This window comes from Rattus norvegicus, chromosome 6 (assembly GCF_036323735.1).
Source record: "Rattus norvegicus strain BN/NHsdMcwi chromosome 6, GRCr8, whole genome shotgun sequence".
NCBI classification, from domain to species: Eukaryota; Metazoa; Chordata; class Mammalia; order Rodentia; family Muridae; genus Rattus; species Rattus norvegicus.
Genome location: NC_086024.1, coordinates 115,011,480 through 115,030,179, shown reverse-complemented (window position 1 = coordinate 115,030,179; position 18,700 = coordinate 115,011,480). Strand labels below are relative to the sequence as shown.

Below are 18,700 nucleotides of genomic sequence, written 5' to 3'. Positions count from 1 at the left end.
GGTAGATGATAATTTTATACCTGGACAGACACACAAAATGACACCAGGTCTCTAGTACCACCTATGTGGCAGAGGCTCACAAATCATCCCTACAAGTACAAAGGGTGTTACCTTCTAAATTTACAAATGAAAAACTAGGGTTGTAGGAGAATACATGTATTTAAAAAAATCAAAAGAATCAAGTCCAAGAACCTATCCTACATGCCAGATAAAGTAAGTTTTCTATAACCTCACCTAGACCCCATGAAAATAAGACATGTATTACTACAATGACCCCTGCCTCACTGATCTGCCATCTGAACACTCTGTGTGTTCATGACGTGAATTCCCAACCATTCTGGAATTGGCAACTCATTTTGGCTGTTCTGTTGACCTGGCCTACTCAGACTGCTGTGTAGCCACTAATCCATCTGGACCTGCCATCTGTCCATCCATCCATCCATCCATCCATCCATCCATCCATCCATCTATCATCTGTTTATCTGCACATTTGTTGACCTTGCCTTGGTCCTGCCTCTCCCTCACTTCTACAATGCACACATCTCCTTCCTGCTGCTCAACTCTGACCCTGCAGATTGACTCTGGTGAGCAAAGCAGTAGCAGTGGTGATTATGGCAGAGTTCCAGCAGGTGCTCTGCTGCAGATAAGAGTTTAGCCTAAGTGTGAGGGCTACTCTTTGCTCTCAAGTTTATTACACCTAGAATTAATTAAAACCCAAGTGACTGGGCATACTTGTGAGAAATATTTTAATTAAATCATATGAAGTGGAAAGACACACTTCTACTCCAGATCCCTGGGGTGGAAAGATACACCCTTAATCTAGATCTTTTGTTGTGGAAAGATTTATCTTTAATCTGGGCTACACCTTTTATTATTAGTCTATATAACGGCCATGGAAGAAAGAAGCTTACTCTCAATTTTCTTGTTTGTTCTTATGCCCACTAGCAAGCCCACTCCTTCGCTGTCATTAGAGCTTACTTCTAATAAGCTCTAATTTGGTATAGACTGAAGAGAAAGTGAGACACCCAACCTTGTGGACTGAATATCTAGTAGATTCTTAGAACTTCCATTGGTAGACAGACATTGTGGGATTAACTGGACTATGGCCTGTAAGTCATTCTAATAAACCCCATATTTTTCTATACATTTTCATTTTTCTAAGAACTTATACATATAAGACTAATATTTTGTAAGTAGCTGGAATAGATTTTCCAATTTGTTGGCACCCATAGTTACTGAAGCCACTCCAGTTATTGAAGCCTCTCTTGGGAGCTTAGAAAATACTGAGAACCCATGATGTGAACTATTTTACAAGCTTAAAGAGACAAAAACATTTGATTATCATGATTCAGCAACTGTAAGAGGCATTGGACTTGGTGCGTCTGTATACAAAACTTTTGAAAATTTGCGGAAAAGTAAGGAAAATGTAATTGTTTCTAGCATTTCTGGATAAATTGATAAAGGAAAGAATGATAAAAGATTCAATAAAAAGAAACCAAGTTCTGGTATCTCTGAATATGGTGAAGGACAATGAACTCAGAGATAAACCCAACTGGCTCCAAATGTGCTTATCAGTATAAAAGTTTCTAGATGCTGGAGAGAAGGGAATCTCTGCAGCCACAGAGCTCAAGTTGTGGGAAAACAGAAGCCATCATTATATAGGTGAATGAATTACATAAAAATTAAATTCCTAACCTTAGAGTGTATCAGGAGTCAAAATAAGGGCATTAATTGGTGGAGAATGGCATCCTGTACCTTGAGATAGGAGTATCTGGTGTTAGTGTGTGTGTGTGGGGGGGTGTCGAAGCTGAGTATTTTGAACCCTCAGATTATCAAAGGTTTATCTCACCTGAGGAAGTAGTCTCTTCATCTCTGTAGATGTACTCACCCCTGAAACTATTGCCTTTTTTGCCTTTGACTAGGGAAATTAAGTATCTATTGTCTGCTAAGCCATCAGTGACTCTTTCTTTCTCTGAAGGAGATACCTTCAATCCCGATGTCTCTCAGGGCCCACCAATAGTATTAAAGAATTAATGAATTTGGTAAGCGATTCAAGTAGAAGACTGAAGAATGTCTGTAGGAGTGGATTTTAAGGGTGTGGGACAATGATGGAAGAAACATAAAAGGGAATCAGGCTGAATTTATTGATGTGGGTCCACTAACTGGAGATTCCAGGTTTAATTAGGAAGGCCATATAGTTTAAAAAGGTGTCAAACGTTAGTTTGAATGGTTGGCTGAAGCACTGTCAAAAGATGGCCTCCTGAAAAAGAGTTTGAAATGCCTGATATCCCTTTGCTTAGTGATGATGATGGAATTTTAATATTTAGGTAAATTGCAATGGTATACCAGATGTAGTGTCTTTACTAAAGCAAATTAAAACATCTCCTGGTACATGGCATTCAGCTATTGATTTAGCAAATGCCTTTTGGCTTAGTTTTGGTTGGGTTTCATTTTGCTACCTGTCCACAAGTTCTACCAGAAAAATTTGCTTTCAGAGGTAAGGGAAGCAGTATAATGTTGCAGTTTTACCTCAAAGATATATTAATTCTCCTGCCCTGTGTCATAATTTAGTTAGAAGGATCTTGATCATCCTTTTTTCATAAACTATCACATTGGCTCACTATATTGATGGCATTATGCTGAATGGACTAAGTGAGCAGGAGATATCAATCACTTTAGACTTGTTGGTAACACATCTGTGCATCAGAGAATGGGAAATAAAGCCAACCAAAATTCAAGGACCTTTCACCTCAGTGAAACTCTTAGGAATACAGTGGTGTGGAGTATGAGGAGATATTCTTTCTAAGGCAAGGGGTAAGTTGTTGCACCCTCCCAACAGCAAGAAAGAAGAATGATGTTTAATGGGCCTATTTGTATTCTGGAGACAGCATTTACCTCATTTGGGTGTGTTACTCCAGCCCATATACCAAGTTGACTAGGAAAGCTACAGTTTTGAGTGGTGCCTGGAACCAGAGAAGGCTCTCCAATAGGTCCAGGCTTCTGTATAGGCTACTTTATTTCTCATATCATATTATCTAGCAGACATCATGGTTCTATGCAAGTGGAAGATAAGGATGCTGTTTGGAGCCTTCGGCAGGCTCTTATAGGTAAATAACAAAAGAGACATTTGAGATTTTAGACCAAGACCCTACTATCATCTAAATACAACTATTCCCACTTTGTCAGATAACTCTTGGCCTGCTATTGGACTTTTTGAAAATTGAATATTCTTCTATGAGTCATCCAGTTACATGTAATCTGAGCCATCCATCTTGAGCTGTGTATTGTCTGACCCATCGAGACATAAAGTTGGACATACACAGCAGCAATCCATTATCAAATGGAAGTGGTATATATGAGATCAGGTCTGAGCAAGTCTTGAAGGCACAAGGAAGTTGCATGGAGAAGTTGCTTGAATGTCTATGATTTCTCCTCCAATTACTATATTGTCTGCTGCCAAGCATACACTTACAACCTTGTGGGATGTGCCCTATGATCAGTTGACTGAGGCCTGGTTTAACTGGCTTTTTCTGTTTTGGAGGTACCACCCGTAAGCAAGTAGCTGTAGCATTACAACCCCTTTCTGGAACATCCCTGAAAGGTACCCTAAAGGGGAATCTTGACAGTGTGTAAAACCTTTGGTAATATACATGGTCATACATTTTTTTGGAAGGAGAAATGGCCAGATATGCTTTTTTTCACTGAAAAATGGACTATAGCCAAGGGTTGGCTATGTGGTCACAGAGTTGGAAATTGGACAATTGGTGAGAAAGACTTCTGGGATTCCCAGATGTGAATATATCTTCCCAAATGGGCTAAGGAGGTAAAGACAGTTGTGTCCTATGTAAATGTTCATCAAAAGGTGATATTAACAAAGGAAGAATTTAATAATCAAGTAGACAGGATGACCAATTATGTGGATAACTAACCTCTTTCTCCAGTCATCCTGGTCATTTTCTAGTTGCCCCATGAACAAAATGCACATGGTAGCAGAGATGGGGATATATATATATATATATATATATATATATATATATATATATATATATGCGCTTAACAATTTGGAGCGCCACTCACAAAGGCTGACCTGGCTTCAGCTGATGCTGTTTCAGATCTGCCACTCGCAGAGACCAACACTGAGCCCTAGATATAGCACTGAGAGATAGAGTTTTAAATTAACTCAAAACTCAGCAACAGGATCTGACTCAGGAAGACAGATGGTTAAAAATGCAAGAGGACTGTTGCAGACTCACTGACCCTGCGGATGTCACCTGACATGGGTAAATGAGTAACGGGTTCTGTTTTGCCCCTGTGATGTTTGTTCAAGCCCCCATGTTGCCCTACAGATAATGTTCCAGCCATTGTGTCCTGCGGATAGTATTCCAGGAAACTGGGGCCGAAGCCTAACCAGATGTGTATCAGATGCAGATGCTTCGTCAACTCTGACAAACATTTACCCTAAAGGACAGGAATCAAGATCTGTTCTCAGGAGAATGAGGGCTTGACCTTTCCCCTGATTTAAACCCTAGAGTCTTAAGAATAATCCTGTGTCTTTGAGAGTTTCCCCTTGTGATATTTTTGGTATTTCCTTTTGATATTCCCACATCTCCTGGGGCTTGTGACTTCTTCCTTTAGATAGCCCTTCTCCCAGTCACTCAGGGTCAACACCTCTGTCTCCTGAATGGGATATGTGTTGGCCTGGAGCTCCGTAATAAACCTCGCCTCTGTTTATTACGTCAAGATTAGTCTCTCGTGTGTCTGGGATCCGAGACTTCCGGAGACTTGAGTGAGGGTCTCCCTTCGGGGATCTTTGAGCACCATTCCCTGGGTTGGCCTGTAGCATGAAATAATATAGACCATCTCATGGTAAGGTTAGCTACTCTCTGGCCCAGTGGTCTTCCAAGCATCCATAGCAGGTTGCTGCCACACCAATCTCGCGCTTCCAAAATTCTTGTGGCTGGCTGGGGTGCCCCACCATTGTATCATTTTCTGGAACTCCTTTGAGTAGATGCATAAAGGAAAACACCACACAAGTTTAGTTTAGAATCAACAGGTAATTCTTGTTAGCTACATTCTGTCCTTCAAGCTCTCCCCTTCCAAAAGGCAAGTAACCTTTTCTTGCCTCTTTTCTTCCCCTCTTTGTTCTGGAAGTCCCACCTACTCCTCTAGCAGCGATTGGTTCCTAGAAATCTGTATTCCTAAGGGGAAGGTTCACAGGAAGTCAGCTGAGTGATTCACTCCTCCTCCCAGGCATCCCCTCTTGGGGAAGCAGAATTAGCATCAAAATACTAACAGCACCAGGGCTATCCACAACAGTGACCAACTAGCAACCTGGTGATAGGATGACTATATTGGACCACTTTCTTCATAAAAAGGGCAATACTTTGTCTTTACTGGAGTAGATTCTTATTCTGGTTATAGATTTACCTTTCCTGCATATAATGTTTCTGCCAAAACCACCATCCATGGACTTACAGAATGCCTTATCCACTGCCATAGTATTCCACACAGTATTGCTTCTGACCAAGGAACTTAATTCACAGCCAGAAAGATGTGACAGTGGACCCACAATCATGGAATCCACTAGTCTTACCATATTCTCTCCACCACCATAAAGCAGCTGTCTAGTAAAAACATGGAACAACTTTTTGAAGACCCACACTACCAATTAAGTGTCATCAGCCTGGATGGTGGGGGGTGGGGGGAGTGTTCTCTGGAAGGTGGTTTTTTACCATAGCCAGGATACAAAGTTCTAGAACAAGGAATAGAAAGAGAAACGTTCTACTCACTATTGCCCCTAGGGACTCATTAGGAACATTTTTGCTTCCTGTTCCTTAACTTCTGCTGACCTAGAAGTTTTAGTTTCAGATACAACAAACATTCCATTGAACTAGAAGCTCAGCTGTCTCTCTGGCAAAGTTTGGCTTCTGATGCCTTTAAACCTACAGGATAAGAAAGAAATAATTTTCTTAGGAGAGGTTGTTGATCCAAATTACCATGGGGAAATTGGATTTCTTCTCCACAATAGAAGTAAGAGTGATTATGTCTGGAGTGCAGGAGATGCCTTAGAGAATCTCTTAGTGCTACTATGTCCTGTGATTAAAGTCAATGGGAAACTACAACAATCTAATCCAGGCAGGATGAAAAGGCACAGACCCTGCCTGAATGAAGATATTTTTCACTCCTCTAGGAAAAGATCTAAGATTGCTGACAATGGAGAAAATACAAAGTAGGTGGTAGAGGAACATAGTTGTAAATACCAGCTATGACCATGTGACCAACTGCAGAAATGCAGATTATAATCGGCATAAGTGTTTCTTTTATATTTTATTAAGAATGTTCTTTGTACAGATATTTGTGTTTTCATTCTTAGATTTTTTTTTCATGTAATATAACATCAATTAAGAGAATCCATGGTTATCATATTTAAGCCTGAGATGATAAAGGCCTGCCCCTCCCAAGGGACATTGCTACCTATTCTGAATTTATAATTTGTTTGTGGTTGTATAAGGGATAGTTAAATCATGCTAGGCTTAATTATGTGCTGCTTAGACATCTGCTAGATTCTTAGAGCTTTCATTGTTAGACAGTCATTGTTGGACTAGCTAGACCACAGCCTATAAAATATTATAATAAATCTCCTTTGTTTATATATTTACATTCATTCTATCAGGTATACACCTCTAGAACATTGACTAATACATCAAGCTATGACTGACAAGATAAGCCAGTGAAAAATACCAAAGACCGAAGTACAGCAGTGTCCTCAAACTTCCATAAGACAGAATGATATATATTTATTTTATCCTTTATTATTGGACTGCAGTGATCAAACCCAGCGCCTTGTACATACAAGGCTGACATTCTTTCACTGTCACTGATGTACTGCCTCAGCCTCAAGAGACTAACACAGTATACTGGAATCAATAAGGCAAATAAAAAAATGGAATGAAAAACATAGTCCTGTATTGAAGAAAACAAAAAAGAAGTTATGCCAAAGCAAAGGCTGTTGGAAGTGGATCAGCACATCTCTCTTCTCAAAGCTTCACTGGATCTGCCATCCAAAGCCAGGACTCTTCTCCAGCCTAGACTCACCACCAAGCATCATGCATGTCTCTGTCCTTTCCTGATTGACCTGTTTCATGACTTTGCATGGCCTTCCCCAAAGACTGCAGCAGTGCAATCCAGTGAGTGTGAGTTCCACAGCTGTGTAAGGATTTGTAGCTCTTATAAAACTTATAAAATTCTCTCTCCAAGGAAAAAAGTTCAATGAGGTGTTGCCTTAAGAATTTGGGATTGTCTGTGTTTTTAAATTATTCCTACTATCTAGATCATTTTTTGCCATAGATTCAAGACTTGCCTATGCGGTTTGGATAGGCTCCTAATAGGCTAAGCAATTAAAAATGCCATTGAACCTCTAAGTTTATATGCACTAATCTTTTATTAGGCATCTTCTTGCATCTAACACATAGTGCCAATTTTTAGCCAAAATTGTATTGTTTTACTTTGCTCTAAACACCAATGGCATTCCTTAAGTGAGAGATCCATGGGTCAAGGACTATTTACATTAACCACTGTAAAACCAGCCCTTTTGAATACAAGGAAGTAGAATGTATGTTTGACTAGTTTTACTTTCAATAGAGTAAGTGTTAAAAAAAAAAGTTAACAGCCTTTGAATGGCAATAATCTTTGCAGTTAAGATGTCAATACTTTGTAAGAAGGCAGTAAATAATAAAAAAGAAACACCAATCCATGCTAGTGCTAGCTCCAGAGGGCCACGTGGCATCTGCAGGGTATTTTCATCTCAGTCAACAAACCAGTCAACCATTAAAAAACCAATCTCCATCCCACTCTGCCTCAGGCTACTCTCTGGGCCCTGCAGTGATCTTGCCACCCATCTACTTCCCAAGGCTGCCACACCAGGTCCATAAAGAGACGACATATCTCAGGGCTTTCTTGCTGAAGACTATGCTCACATTCTCAGCATCTGCCCCCTGTGGTTATAGACCCAGTAAACCATTAAAATCAAAACCCAATAAGCCTGTAATTTATCGATCAGATTTATATCTTAAATTCTCATTCCACCAAACATCCACACAGTAAACTCAGAACCAATTGATAATGATGTAAACTGCCCACCTAGATAAGACAAATTGTCCTATAAAAATCCATCCCTTATGAAATATTCATAACTACTTGTGACCATTTAAGGCCACACGGATCTGGGTCGCCTTCTCCTCCTCCATCTTGGTTCTTCTCTTCCTTTCTCCTCTCACCCCCCTCTCTCCTAAACTGTGCCCTCCTTACCTTTTCACTGCCCTATCAAGGCCTTGCTTATCTTGGGCCTGCCTTCACCTGCATATAGACATCAACTACGCAGTCTTTCTTTAATTATTATTCATGAAATACTATTATCCTGTCGTAAATACACAGAATAAATGCCTTTAAATTATGATGGCAGTGTAGTGAGCAAGTGACAGACTGGTAAGAAGTCATCGTTCCTCAAAGGCAGTGAGCCCATCGTGTACAGTGCTTTAGTGTCCTGCCCCATAGTTCTGTCTTAAGGAAGCCAACTGATTGAAGGAGGCAGATTGGAAGGGGAAGGAAAAGTTCTTCAAGGCAAAACATGAACTTATTGGAATGAATCAGAGGACTAAACCTGAAAATATCAAGGTAAAACATCACCAAGGGGCCATTAGCTCCCAGGAAACTGTAGCGGTCTAAAACTCTCATTTCCCAAAGTAAGACACTTGAACTACAATAATGAATAATGCTAGAATTCTTATTGGAGGCATTCTACAAAGGCCACATTAAAATTAAGGAATTTTGGGTTGGGAAGACATTTCAGTAGTTAATGCATTTGTCTTACAAGCATGAGGAGCTACGTTTGATCCTCAGAAACCATGCAAAAAAGCAGGCTACAGTGATGTAGGCCTCTAACCCCAGGTTTGGAATGGGGTTAGAAACTAAATTAGGATAAGATTTATGGCTCCATGTTTGCCATACAGTCTCAACACAAGTATACTTCAGTTGTATAATACACCATGTAACACAGGCAGCCCTCATGATTTTCCACTTGAACAAAGTTAAAACTCCCTGTCTACATTTCTTCTATTATTTATCTCCCTCAATGTATTCAGCATAGATGCAAATGTTAGACCTATCACCATGTGATAGAGAATATCTGTACTTCTTGAAGTATCAGATAAGCTTTTAAAAAATCTGTGCAAAGTAAGATCCATTTTACATTTTGACTAATGCAAAAAACACAGAGTAGATGACTTTTCATAAAAATCCAAGACAAAATATGTTCTGTGATATGATTTTAAAGTAGGTTTTATTTTGTATATTTTTGGTTTTTTATTAATTATGTCTTTATTTTTGAGATTTTAGTATTTTTATAGTTTTTAAACTAGCATACAAAATGTTTCCATTTTAGCATTTCACACATACATTACTTGTACAATTCTCTTACCTGTTGCTTTCAACTCTCCTACCATATGTTTTCTAGTCCCCCTTCTCCCTTAATAGTTCTGTTTTCATATTACATGCATTCATTTCCTTTTTCCCCTTTATCCCCCACACTCTCAAAAATCTCTTTTCCACTGCTGATGATTTCCTTTCTAGTTCTACAACTTATATTTCTTGGTAAATGTCACAATTTCTTCCTTTCAGCTGAATAAAATTCCATGTACATGTGTACCACATTTTCTTTATCCATTCTTCTGTAGATGGCTGCCTCATTTTCTATCTCTTAGCTATTGTGAATAATGCTGCAATAGCATGTATGGTCAAGCGTCTCGGTGGTAGGACTTCAAGTCCAATTCTCAATCTAGGAAATAACTAAGTTCAGCGGTGTTAACTACAAATTACTGTGCATGTGGGTAGTTATGCTATCTGTTCTCCATGTGTTTTGAAAGTGTCCATTCACACACTCATCACTATCCTCGTCTTCCACTCGCCATGTACTTTCATTCCCATGTAAAATGAAGGAAGTGACTCAGTGTCATAACCTGCAATTCATGTCATCTATCTCAGTATGAAAATACTCTGTGATAATTCGTCATTCTGTCCTTGTCAAACATGGAATGACTAATCATGTTCTTAAAGTAGTCACTTCTTTCTTTATTGGTATACACACAGTGTTTCAGTGAGGCCAAAACAATTAAGCTGACAATGGTAGAGATCTGACCTTTCTGCTCATGTTAGCCCATTGCAGACTTAAGTAAGTTAACTTATACCTCTCTTCACACATTTTCCTCTACAGTGGCACAGAGTGGTGAGGGTTGTGATCCGCATGAGTTTTGATACAGTTTGCCACCGAGTGTAGACAGAGCACCCTGAACTACTTACAGTTAGTAACAATTAACTTTAATTAAAAACATATTTCTTGACCCTGGTAATGCATTAGCTAATACTTTAATGACATTTTGGAGGAAAAGCAAAGCATATGCATATTAATATAGTTCATGGAGAAATAATACACTTTTGTATTTTTCAAATGAGGTAGGCTATTTATATGGTCAGGTGCTACTGTGTCCTGGTCCCAGACTAAAGTGTTAATTACATATGATATAAAGATTAATTGATAGTGTTATAATTGCTACCCCTTGTCTGCAATCCATATACCCATACTCTTTTGCCTTTTTATTGTTCTAAAAGGCAAGAGGATCTCTAGTTCTTTGTACTTAAGTCAGTAAATTTTCTTCCACAAAGGAAAGTAGAAGTATAAGATAACCGTAAGTAGGTTCTAAAGGAGAACTCAAGATGAGTGACAACCCCCATGCTATAGAAGGGCAAACATAAGGTTGGAATCATGCACTCTCACACATCAAAACCAAGCTAACCCTCAGCATACAATGTACAAAGTTAGTATGGCGACACACTGCTATCCATCAGTGTAGAGGATCTGAAATGTTTATTGTTGCTCTCACTTAGCAAGTATCACAGCTATTGATCATTCCTCTGGTGTGGTGAACCCAAAGATGAAACCCTTTCCTAGCCTTCTCTCTAAGAAATTAATATCATAAATACTGATAATAATCAATTGCCAAGGAAGTATTCTAGAGAAATCCATCTCCTTTGGAATGTGAGGTATAAAAACAAAGTGTTCTGCTTTCTTCTCCCATATATATTTATGCATTTTATCTTTTATGATGACTTAGAGTCAGCTGTGTAAAATTCACACCCAACACTGCAAACTATCGGAGGACAGATGCTCATAAACACACATAGACTAATCAAATACATCAGTGGCCCACTAAGCTTTCTCAGATGCAAAAATAGCACAGGTGATGGGGTTAGCAATGAAAAGACATGAGTAAAAGCCATCATTTTTTTCAGCTAAAATCAGCCAAGCAATGGCCCCCTATTTCCTCTTATTAATCATGCCTTCATTCTTGTGGCCAGTCAAATTTTTATTTGAAAAGAAGTTTCTGATTCCCCCGTCTTTGTGCCTTTCACACACTGGTGCCTGTGACTGGATACATCTTCCACTGGCACTAATCTCCCTGGCTTCAGAGACGCTCGTGGTAATGTCATTCCCTACGTTTTCTGCACCTCAGACATTCTGACCCATTAGACACACCTTCCTCTTGGCATTCTACCATCTCTTAATCTGTACTTCATCCATATTGCCTTGAAGCATTGCTGTACTGTTTCTATGCATCAATATGAATTCTGTCTATTGTGGTTCAGCTTTTGAAAAATTAAATCATATCTTTTCTGCTACATTCCAAGTAGCCTTGAAGGGGAAACTGTGGTATGCACAGAGTCTTCTCAAGGACAAACATGAAGCAGGTACCTATTCATGTAGACTTTGAACATTAATGTGTAGATAAATTTAGTTAAAGCATTCAGACAAGCCCACATTCTTTTCTCCTTTTCTCTATCATGAATAAACAGAAAGCAAAAGGAAAAAGAAATTATCTGGTAAACTCTGGAGAATACAATGTCTTTTATTGTCCCTGACAAGACTCTAGTTTCCCCAGCAATAGCTACCCAAAGGGTACCATGACAGCATTTCAAACTCCAGGAAAGGGAATATTCTAATCAAACAAGGTTATATCCAGATGAGAGAAGTCCAACATGACATCAATCCTGTTAAGGGTAACAGTAGAGATCAGAAGAACAAAACAAAATATTATTAATAAAATGGAGACAATTTTTTAAATCTATAATTCTGTACTTGAACAAAAATGTCATTCATTTCAATAGAGATGCTTTTGGATATGTAAAAACCAAGAGGAACACATTCTATATATCTGCTTATATTTGCAAGCATTCATTCAGCTATGAAGAAATTAAATGTTTAAAAATGAAATAAAAGCATGAACTCTAGGAAACAAGAAATGTATCACAGGGAAAGAAGAGAGAAAGGCCAAGTTAGGAATAAAGGATGCTAGAGGTAAAGGTGGAAGAAAGAAGAACTGATACAAGTTGGAGGAAGTAGAGGAGTCTGCTAGAGACATATTGAGGATTAATCAAGCTAAATCATCAAACATGTTTAGCATAAGCTCCCAATGTGGACAGTAATTTTCAATGAATTATTGCAAGTCTGTAGGCATGAGGCATGTTTCTTTTTTTTTAATAGTTTCTTGTATCTACTACCCTTACAAACCTCATTCCATTCTAACCCCTTGCAACTTCACAACACAAGGTAGGAGAGAAAGAAGATTAGAAGGGAAAGTGGACATAGACCTCTTTAGACTACCTACTTTCTGCCAATTAGGGGCATCAAGTTCATTGGGACAAGTCTAATCATTGTCCTCAGGATAGTCAATTTCTTTTGCTCTTGACTACTTGAGAAAACAGCAGCCTCCTTGTAGTGTCACCTGGCCCTTTTCAGGGCTCTGGCATTTATACTCTCTTAAAATTTTGAAGAATTCAAAACTTCACCCATTTAAAGAAACTATCTGCAGCTGGAAAGCTATGCCCCTGCCAGAGCATGAGGCAAATCATAATCACCTTCTGTGAAGCAGCCCCTCATCCCACACTTGGGATGAAAACAAAAAGCATAAGGTTTTTTTTTTTTAAGTAACCAAAACTCTCAGAACAGGAGTCCAAATAAATTCAAGAACATGGAGGAAAAAGTTATTACTCATTACGGGAACTACTGTTCATACAGCAAAGGTTAGTACAATGCAACAATGATCATCATTTGAGAAATGACTGATCTTTGTATTATCCCAACCAGCAAAGTCCCAGAACTATGTATTTGATTATAACATGTTAAAAAACAATAATAAAAAATTAGAAGGCAAGGGCCTAGGAAGAGAAAATATCACGTTCCACATTATGAAATTTGTTATTTGTACTTGAGATCAATAATTCATAGGTTGGATGCTTGCTTTACTTAGAAAGAGGTAGGTAATTAAAAGAAGAAACAGCTAAGAGAAAACATGGCCATCTTTAGATAGCAGGACGACGATGGAACTGAGGAATTGCAGTTGGGAAGATAGTCTTGATAGTAAGTTTTCATCTATCATGAACCACATGTGTGTATTACTTTGATAGAAATTAAAATAAGGGAGGAAAAAGTGAACATGTTTTGGATGCAGCCAACATATTACTGATGGACTTAAAACACAAATAAGTGTTTGAATATAATTATCATGATATTCTTCTAATTCTGGTGGGAAAACAATGTGTCCTTTTGTGGAGTCTGACAGTATCAATAGTGTGATGATTTTCTTAAACATGCCTCTCTGCCTGTCCCCCCTGTACCCGCCCCAAACAAAAGATTGAGGAGGAGAATGTTCTGATCTTAGGTCTGGGTGCTATGGGGTAAACAATGTGGACTTTAGAATCTACAGTCCTTAGCTTAATCTTGTCTGCTGCTGCTATCTACTGTTAGGTTTATCACCTACTTCTGAATTTTTCCAATACAAAATAAAAATAGTAAGGTCTAGAGTGGGTGCGGTGTTGCACACCTTTAATACTAGCACTCAGGAGGAAGAGGCAGTGGATTTCTGTTGGTTCAAGACCAGCCTGATCTACAAAGCAAGTCTAGGACAGCCAGAACTCTATTACACAGAGATATCCTGTTACCAAAAAACAAAACCCCACAAAACAACAACAAACAACAATCAAACAAGCTGATCTCACAAGATTTTTTAAGATTAATACTCCTAAGCATTGTAATGAAGTTGAGAGTGCTGTGGCAGGAGAGATGGGTCATTATTTAAGAGCCTTGGCTGTCCTTCTACTAGACCTAAGATCAAGACCCAGGACCAACATGTTAGCTCATACTATGTGTAACTCCAGTCCTAGGAGACCTGAATCCCTCTTCTGACCTCCATGGACAGTGCAAGAATGTGGTGCACGGGCAAATCATCCACAGACCTCAAGCCAGGCCTAGTGGCTCATTTTTCGCTGCTTGCCAATCCAAATCTAGTCTCAGCTCCTTCTGCAGCACCATGCCTACCTGCACACTGCCATGCTTCCCACCATGATGATAACGGACTCCTCTGAAATGTAAGCCAATCCCAATTAAAACTTTTCCTTTCCAGGAATTTCCTTGGTCATTGTGTCTCTTCACTTCAGTAAAACCCTAACTAAGTCAATAGGGTTATGAAGATTAACACTGAATTTACTTTGTTTCAAAGTTCTGGGGCATTAAGAAAGGATCAAATTCTAAACCTATAATTTACCAAAAGGTGACTTTGAACTATTCACTGATACTTCCTAGACCTGAGTTTTCTCAGCTGTGACAAGATAAGAGAAAGTGCTGAGCTCAAAGGATTTTTATGAGGAGTGCAGGAGAGGCCTTTAAAACAACGAGTTTGGCAAACACTTAGCTTTCAATTTACTGTGCTCTCCACATCCTAGTTTATTACTTGCCTCTAGTAAGCCAGCTTCCTTTTGTATCTAGCACTCAAATAATTCCCAGATTATAAGATTGATGTGCTGCCTACTGTACTAAGGAGGGGAAACTGGGAAAAGGGGATAACATTTGAAATGTAAATAAATAAATAAATAAATATCCAATAGTTCACCAGAGATTCACAGAGTTATCAGGCATCAGGAAAATACAGACAGCTCAGTTATATTTTACAAGTCTTTTCATGTGTGTTTTTGTATGGGGAAGATGTTGTATTGAGAGAAAGAAAATGAATAAAAGAAAGAAAGGAAGGAAGAGAGAAAGAAACAAAGGAAAATAAAAGTTGGATGGCTCCTTTGTTATGAAAAGGTGTTTGTTCTGTTTGATGGATGCACTATTTAACAAAGATTGACCCAGTTTCCTCAAAAGTAGTACCAACAAGGTCATGACGAGTTGAGGATAATAGAGATGTGTTCACATGGGACCTCTCCTCAGTGCCACACACTATGATCATCATTAAATATCAGGGATGAATTTATCTGGGCACGGCAAACATTCCTGACCCACCTCAGTTTCCATAGCATCGTGCCACCCGGTCTAACAGACTCCATGCCTGGCTTTCTTATAAATGTGCTGCGTGGTCAATATCCCCTGGGCAGCATCCCCTGGGCTATCTTGCTTAAGTGATAATATTGTCTGTCTCACGTCTATTTTCCTGAGAACTGATATATTGTGTGTAAGCTCATCTGCCTTGCTGTACATTTAACCTAGAATTTGCCTATAAAGCATATAGTTTCCCCTCTTATCCAAGTAATGCATATGCCTGGCAGAAAATTAGCTTTGCTTTGCCTGCTCCCACACTATATATGCTGATTGCCAGGGTGTTTGTGTTTATTCAAGTTCAGTTATTCTAAATGTGCTTCTGTTCCCCTAGTCCTGAGACACTCTCTTATAATATTATTTTTATAGATTTTGGTTGTTAAACAGGAACTTAACATTCCTAAAATGTAGATGAGTAGTATATATGTTTATTCTCCAGTAACCATAACATCAGAAGGGTTTCCAAGGACTCAATTTTGAGGTTTAAAAATCTAAGGAGATTCATCTGAAAGCAGGCGAAAATACCATAATAGAATATAGGTTATGAAGGAAAGAAGAAAAGAGATGGGAGAGAGGCAGAGAAATAAGCATAGTTGGCATTTTAATGGGCAGGAGTAAACAGCCTATGCTGTAGCAAATCTCTCAGGCGTTTGATCCCAATAAACTATCTTAATCCTTAGGGCTATTCTGGCAGCATGAGATAACTGCTCTCACATCAAATGTATTTAGCATAAAACTCACATTTTGGTGTTTGCTGTCTATCTGCTTTAAAAAAAATAAACAGAAATGGCAAAACAAACAAACAAACAAACAAACAAACAAAAAAACCTTTTTCCATTCTGTAGGCTGCCATTTTGTCCATTTGATGATGTTCTTTGCCTTACAGAAGACTTTTAGTTTCATGAAGGTCCATTTATTAATTGTTGATCCTAATGCCTGAGTTGTTGGTGTTCTATTCAGGAAGCTATATCCTTGCCAATGTGTCTGAGGCTATTCCTTACTTTCTCCTCTATCTGATTTAATATATTCTATTTTATGAGGTCTTTGATCCACTTGGACTTGAGTTTGTGCAGGGCGATAGCTATGAATAAAATATGTATTCTTATTATATACAGACATCTTGTTAAACATTCAGTATTTGCTGAAAATAGTTTTCCATTGGTTTCTTTCTCAAAAATCAAATGTCCACAGGTATGTGGATTTACTTCTGGTTTAATTCTTCTTGATAAATCAATTTGGTAGTTTCTCAGAAAACTGGGTATAGATCTACCTCAAGACCCAGCTATACCTCTCCAGGGCATAAACTCAAAAGAAGTTCCACCATGCCGCAAGGATACTTGTTCAACTATGTTCATTATGAGTTTGTAGGACACTTTCTCAGCTTTATTTAAAATAACCAGGAACTGGAAACACCCCAAATGTCCCTCAACAGAAGAATGGCTAAAAAAGACATGGTACATTTACATAACCGGGTATTACTCAGCCACTCAGCCATTAAAAACAATGACATCATAAAATTTGAAGGCAAATGGACAGGACTGAGTGAAGGAAACCAGACCCAGAAAGACAAATATGCACTCATGGATAAGTGAATATTAGTTCAGGGTAACTACGCTACAACCCACAGACCCAAAGAAGTTAACTAATAAAGAGGGCCCAAACAGGGACACTTTAATCTCATTGAGGAGAAATAGATTAGACAGCAGGGCTGGATGGAGGTAGAGAAATGAGTGGAGGATGGGTATGGGAACAGGAGGGATGATATGCAGGGAGGATGGAGGGTGATAGTATTGGGAGATAGAACTGGATTTAGTGGGGCACTTCTGGGACTGGCTAGAAACATAGGTCAATGGAAACTCCAGGAACCTGTGAGGGTAACCCTAGCTAAGACTGCTAGCAATGGGGGATATGGAGCCTGAACCAAGTATCTCCTGTAACCAGCAGGACTTCCAAGGGAGGGATTAGGACACTACTCCAACCACAAAACTTTAGACTCACAATTTGTTCTGCCTGCAAGGTGTGCATGGTAAGCAATGAAGCAGAATTTGAGGGAAGGGCCAACCAACGACTAGTCCAACTTGAGACCCATGCCATTAGACCCATGCCACTGACACTACTAATGATACTCTATTATACTTGCAGACAGGAGCCTAGCATAACTGTCATCAGGGAGGCGTCACCAAGCAAATGATGGAAACGGATGCAGAAACCCTCAGCCAAATTGAATGGAGCTTGGGGAATCTTGTGAAAGAGGAAGAAGAAGGATTGAATGAGCCAAGAGAGGTCAAGGACACTACAAGAAAACCTACAGAATCAACTAACCTGGGTCTATAGGGGCTCATAGAAACTGAACTGCCAACCAGAGAGCATGCATGGGATGAACCTAGGTTCTATGCACATATGTAACAGTTGTGGAGTTGGATCTTCATGTGAAACTCCCAACAGCAGGAGCAGGGGCTATCTCTGACTACATTGCTTACCTCTGGATCCCTCTTCGTTAACATGGCTGCCTTGTATAGCTTCAATAGATGATGCTCCCAGTCTTACTGCAACTTAATATGAGAAGGCTGGTTGATATCCATGAGAGGCCTCTCCTTTTCTGAGGAGAATGAGAGGAGGCCTGTGGTGGAGGCAGGATGTGGGAAGAGGGGAGGAGAAGACTGGAAGAAGATGTGATGAAAACAAAAACAAAAAGTCCAAACTTCTTTGTAGTGATGTGATGGGAACTAGGCCCTCTGTGTTATACAGATCCTGCTTACCAAAGTCAATAGTGCTTATGTTCCCCTAGCCAGAGGACAGTGGACTTCCTTCACAGAGGCTTTTGGGATCTGTGTTTTGTCTGAACATCTTGTAATAGGTTCTAGTGTTAGAAGATTTCTCTAGCTTGAGTACACACAAATGGTTTTCTTTTGTGAATATGAGTAGAATATATTAAAATCACGTGTTACTGTATTGTCAATTTCTATAATCCTTGACATAAAAAATTTAAAAAGATTCGACATTAACTCTGATGGACCCAATCAAATTTTCTTTTTTTCTATTCAAATTACATTAATTTATCTGTATCTGAAATTATTAATATTACACAGTTGCAAACCTATGATTAGTACCTGTCTGTCTGTGAAAAATAATCAACCACTCCAGTCACATCAGGGTCACCATATTACACTAATGGTCAATTTGCCAGAAGAAGAAGTTGGGGGAGGCCTGTCCACTGTCGTAGACACAAGGCTTAGGCTCACCAAGCAGATTTTAAAAATATGATTTTTATACCACTGC

The 18,700-nt window shown here is 39.0% G+C and overlaps 1 long non-coding RNA gene across 3 annotated transcripts; it reads left to right on the top strand.

Moving 5' to 3' along the window:
- Positions 1–4,749: 4,749 nt before the first annotated feature.
- On the top strand, positions 4,750–18,373 carry LOC108351283 (uncharacterized). Of its 3 annotated transcripts, none has more exons than XR_005486332.2 (4): positions 4,750–4,866; positions 6,674–7,187; positions 14,266–14,475; positions 17,564–18,373. It is a non-coding gene; the product is annotated as an uncharacterized LOC108351283 (long non-coding RNA). The 3 variants fall into 3 exon arrangements; XR_010052313.1 differs by lacking the exon at positions 4,750–4,866 and adding an exon at positions 6,044–6,229; XR_005486333.2 differs by lacking the exon at positions 14,266–14,475.
- The last annotated feature ends 327 nt before the right edge of the window (positions 18,374–18,700 follow it).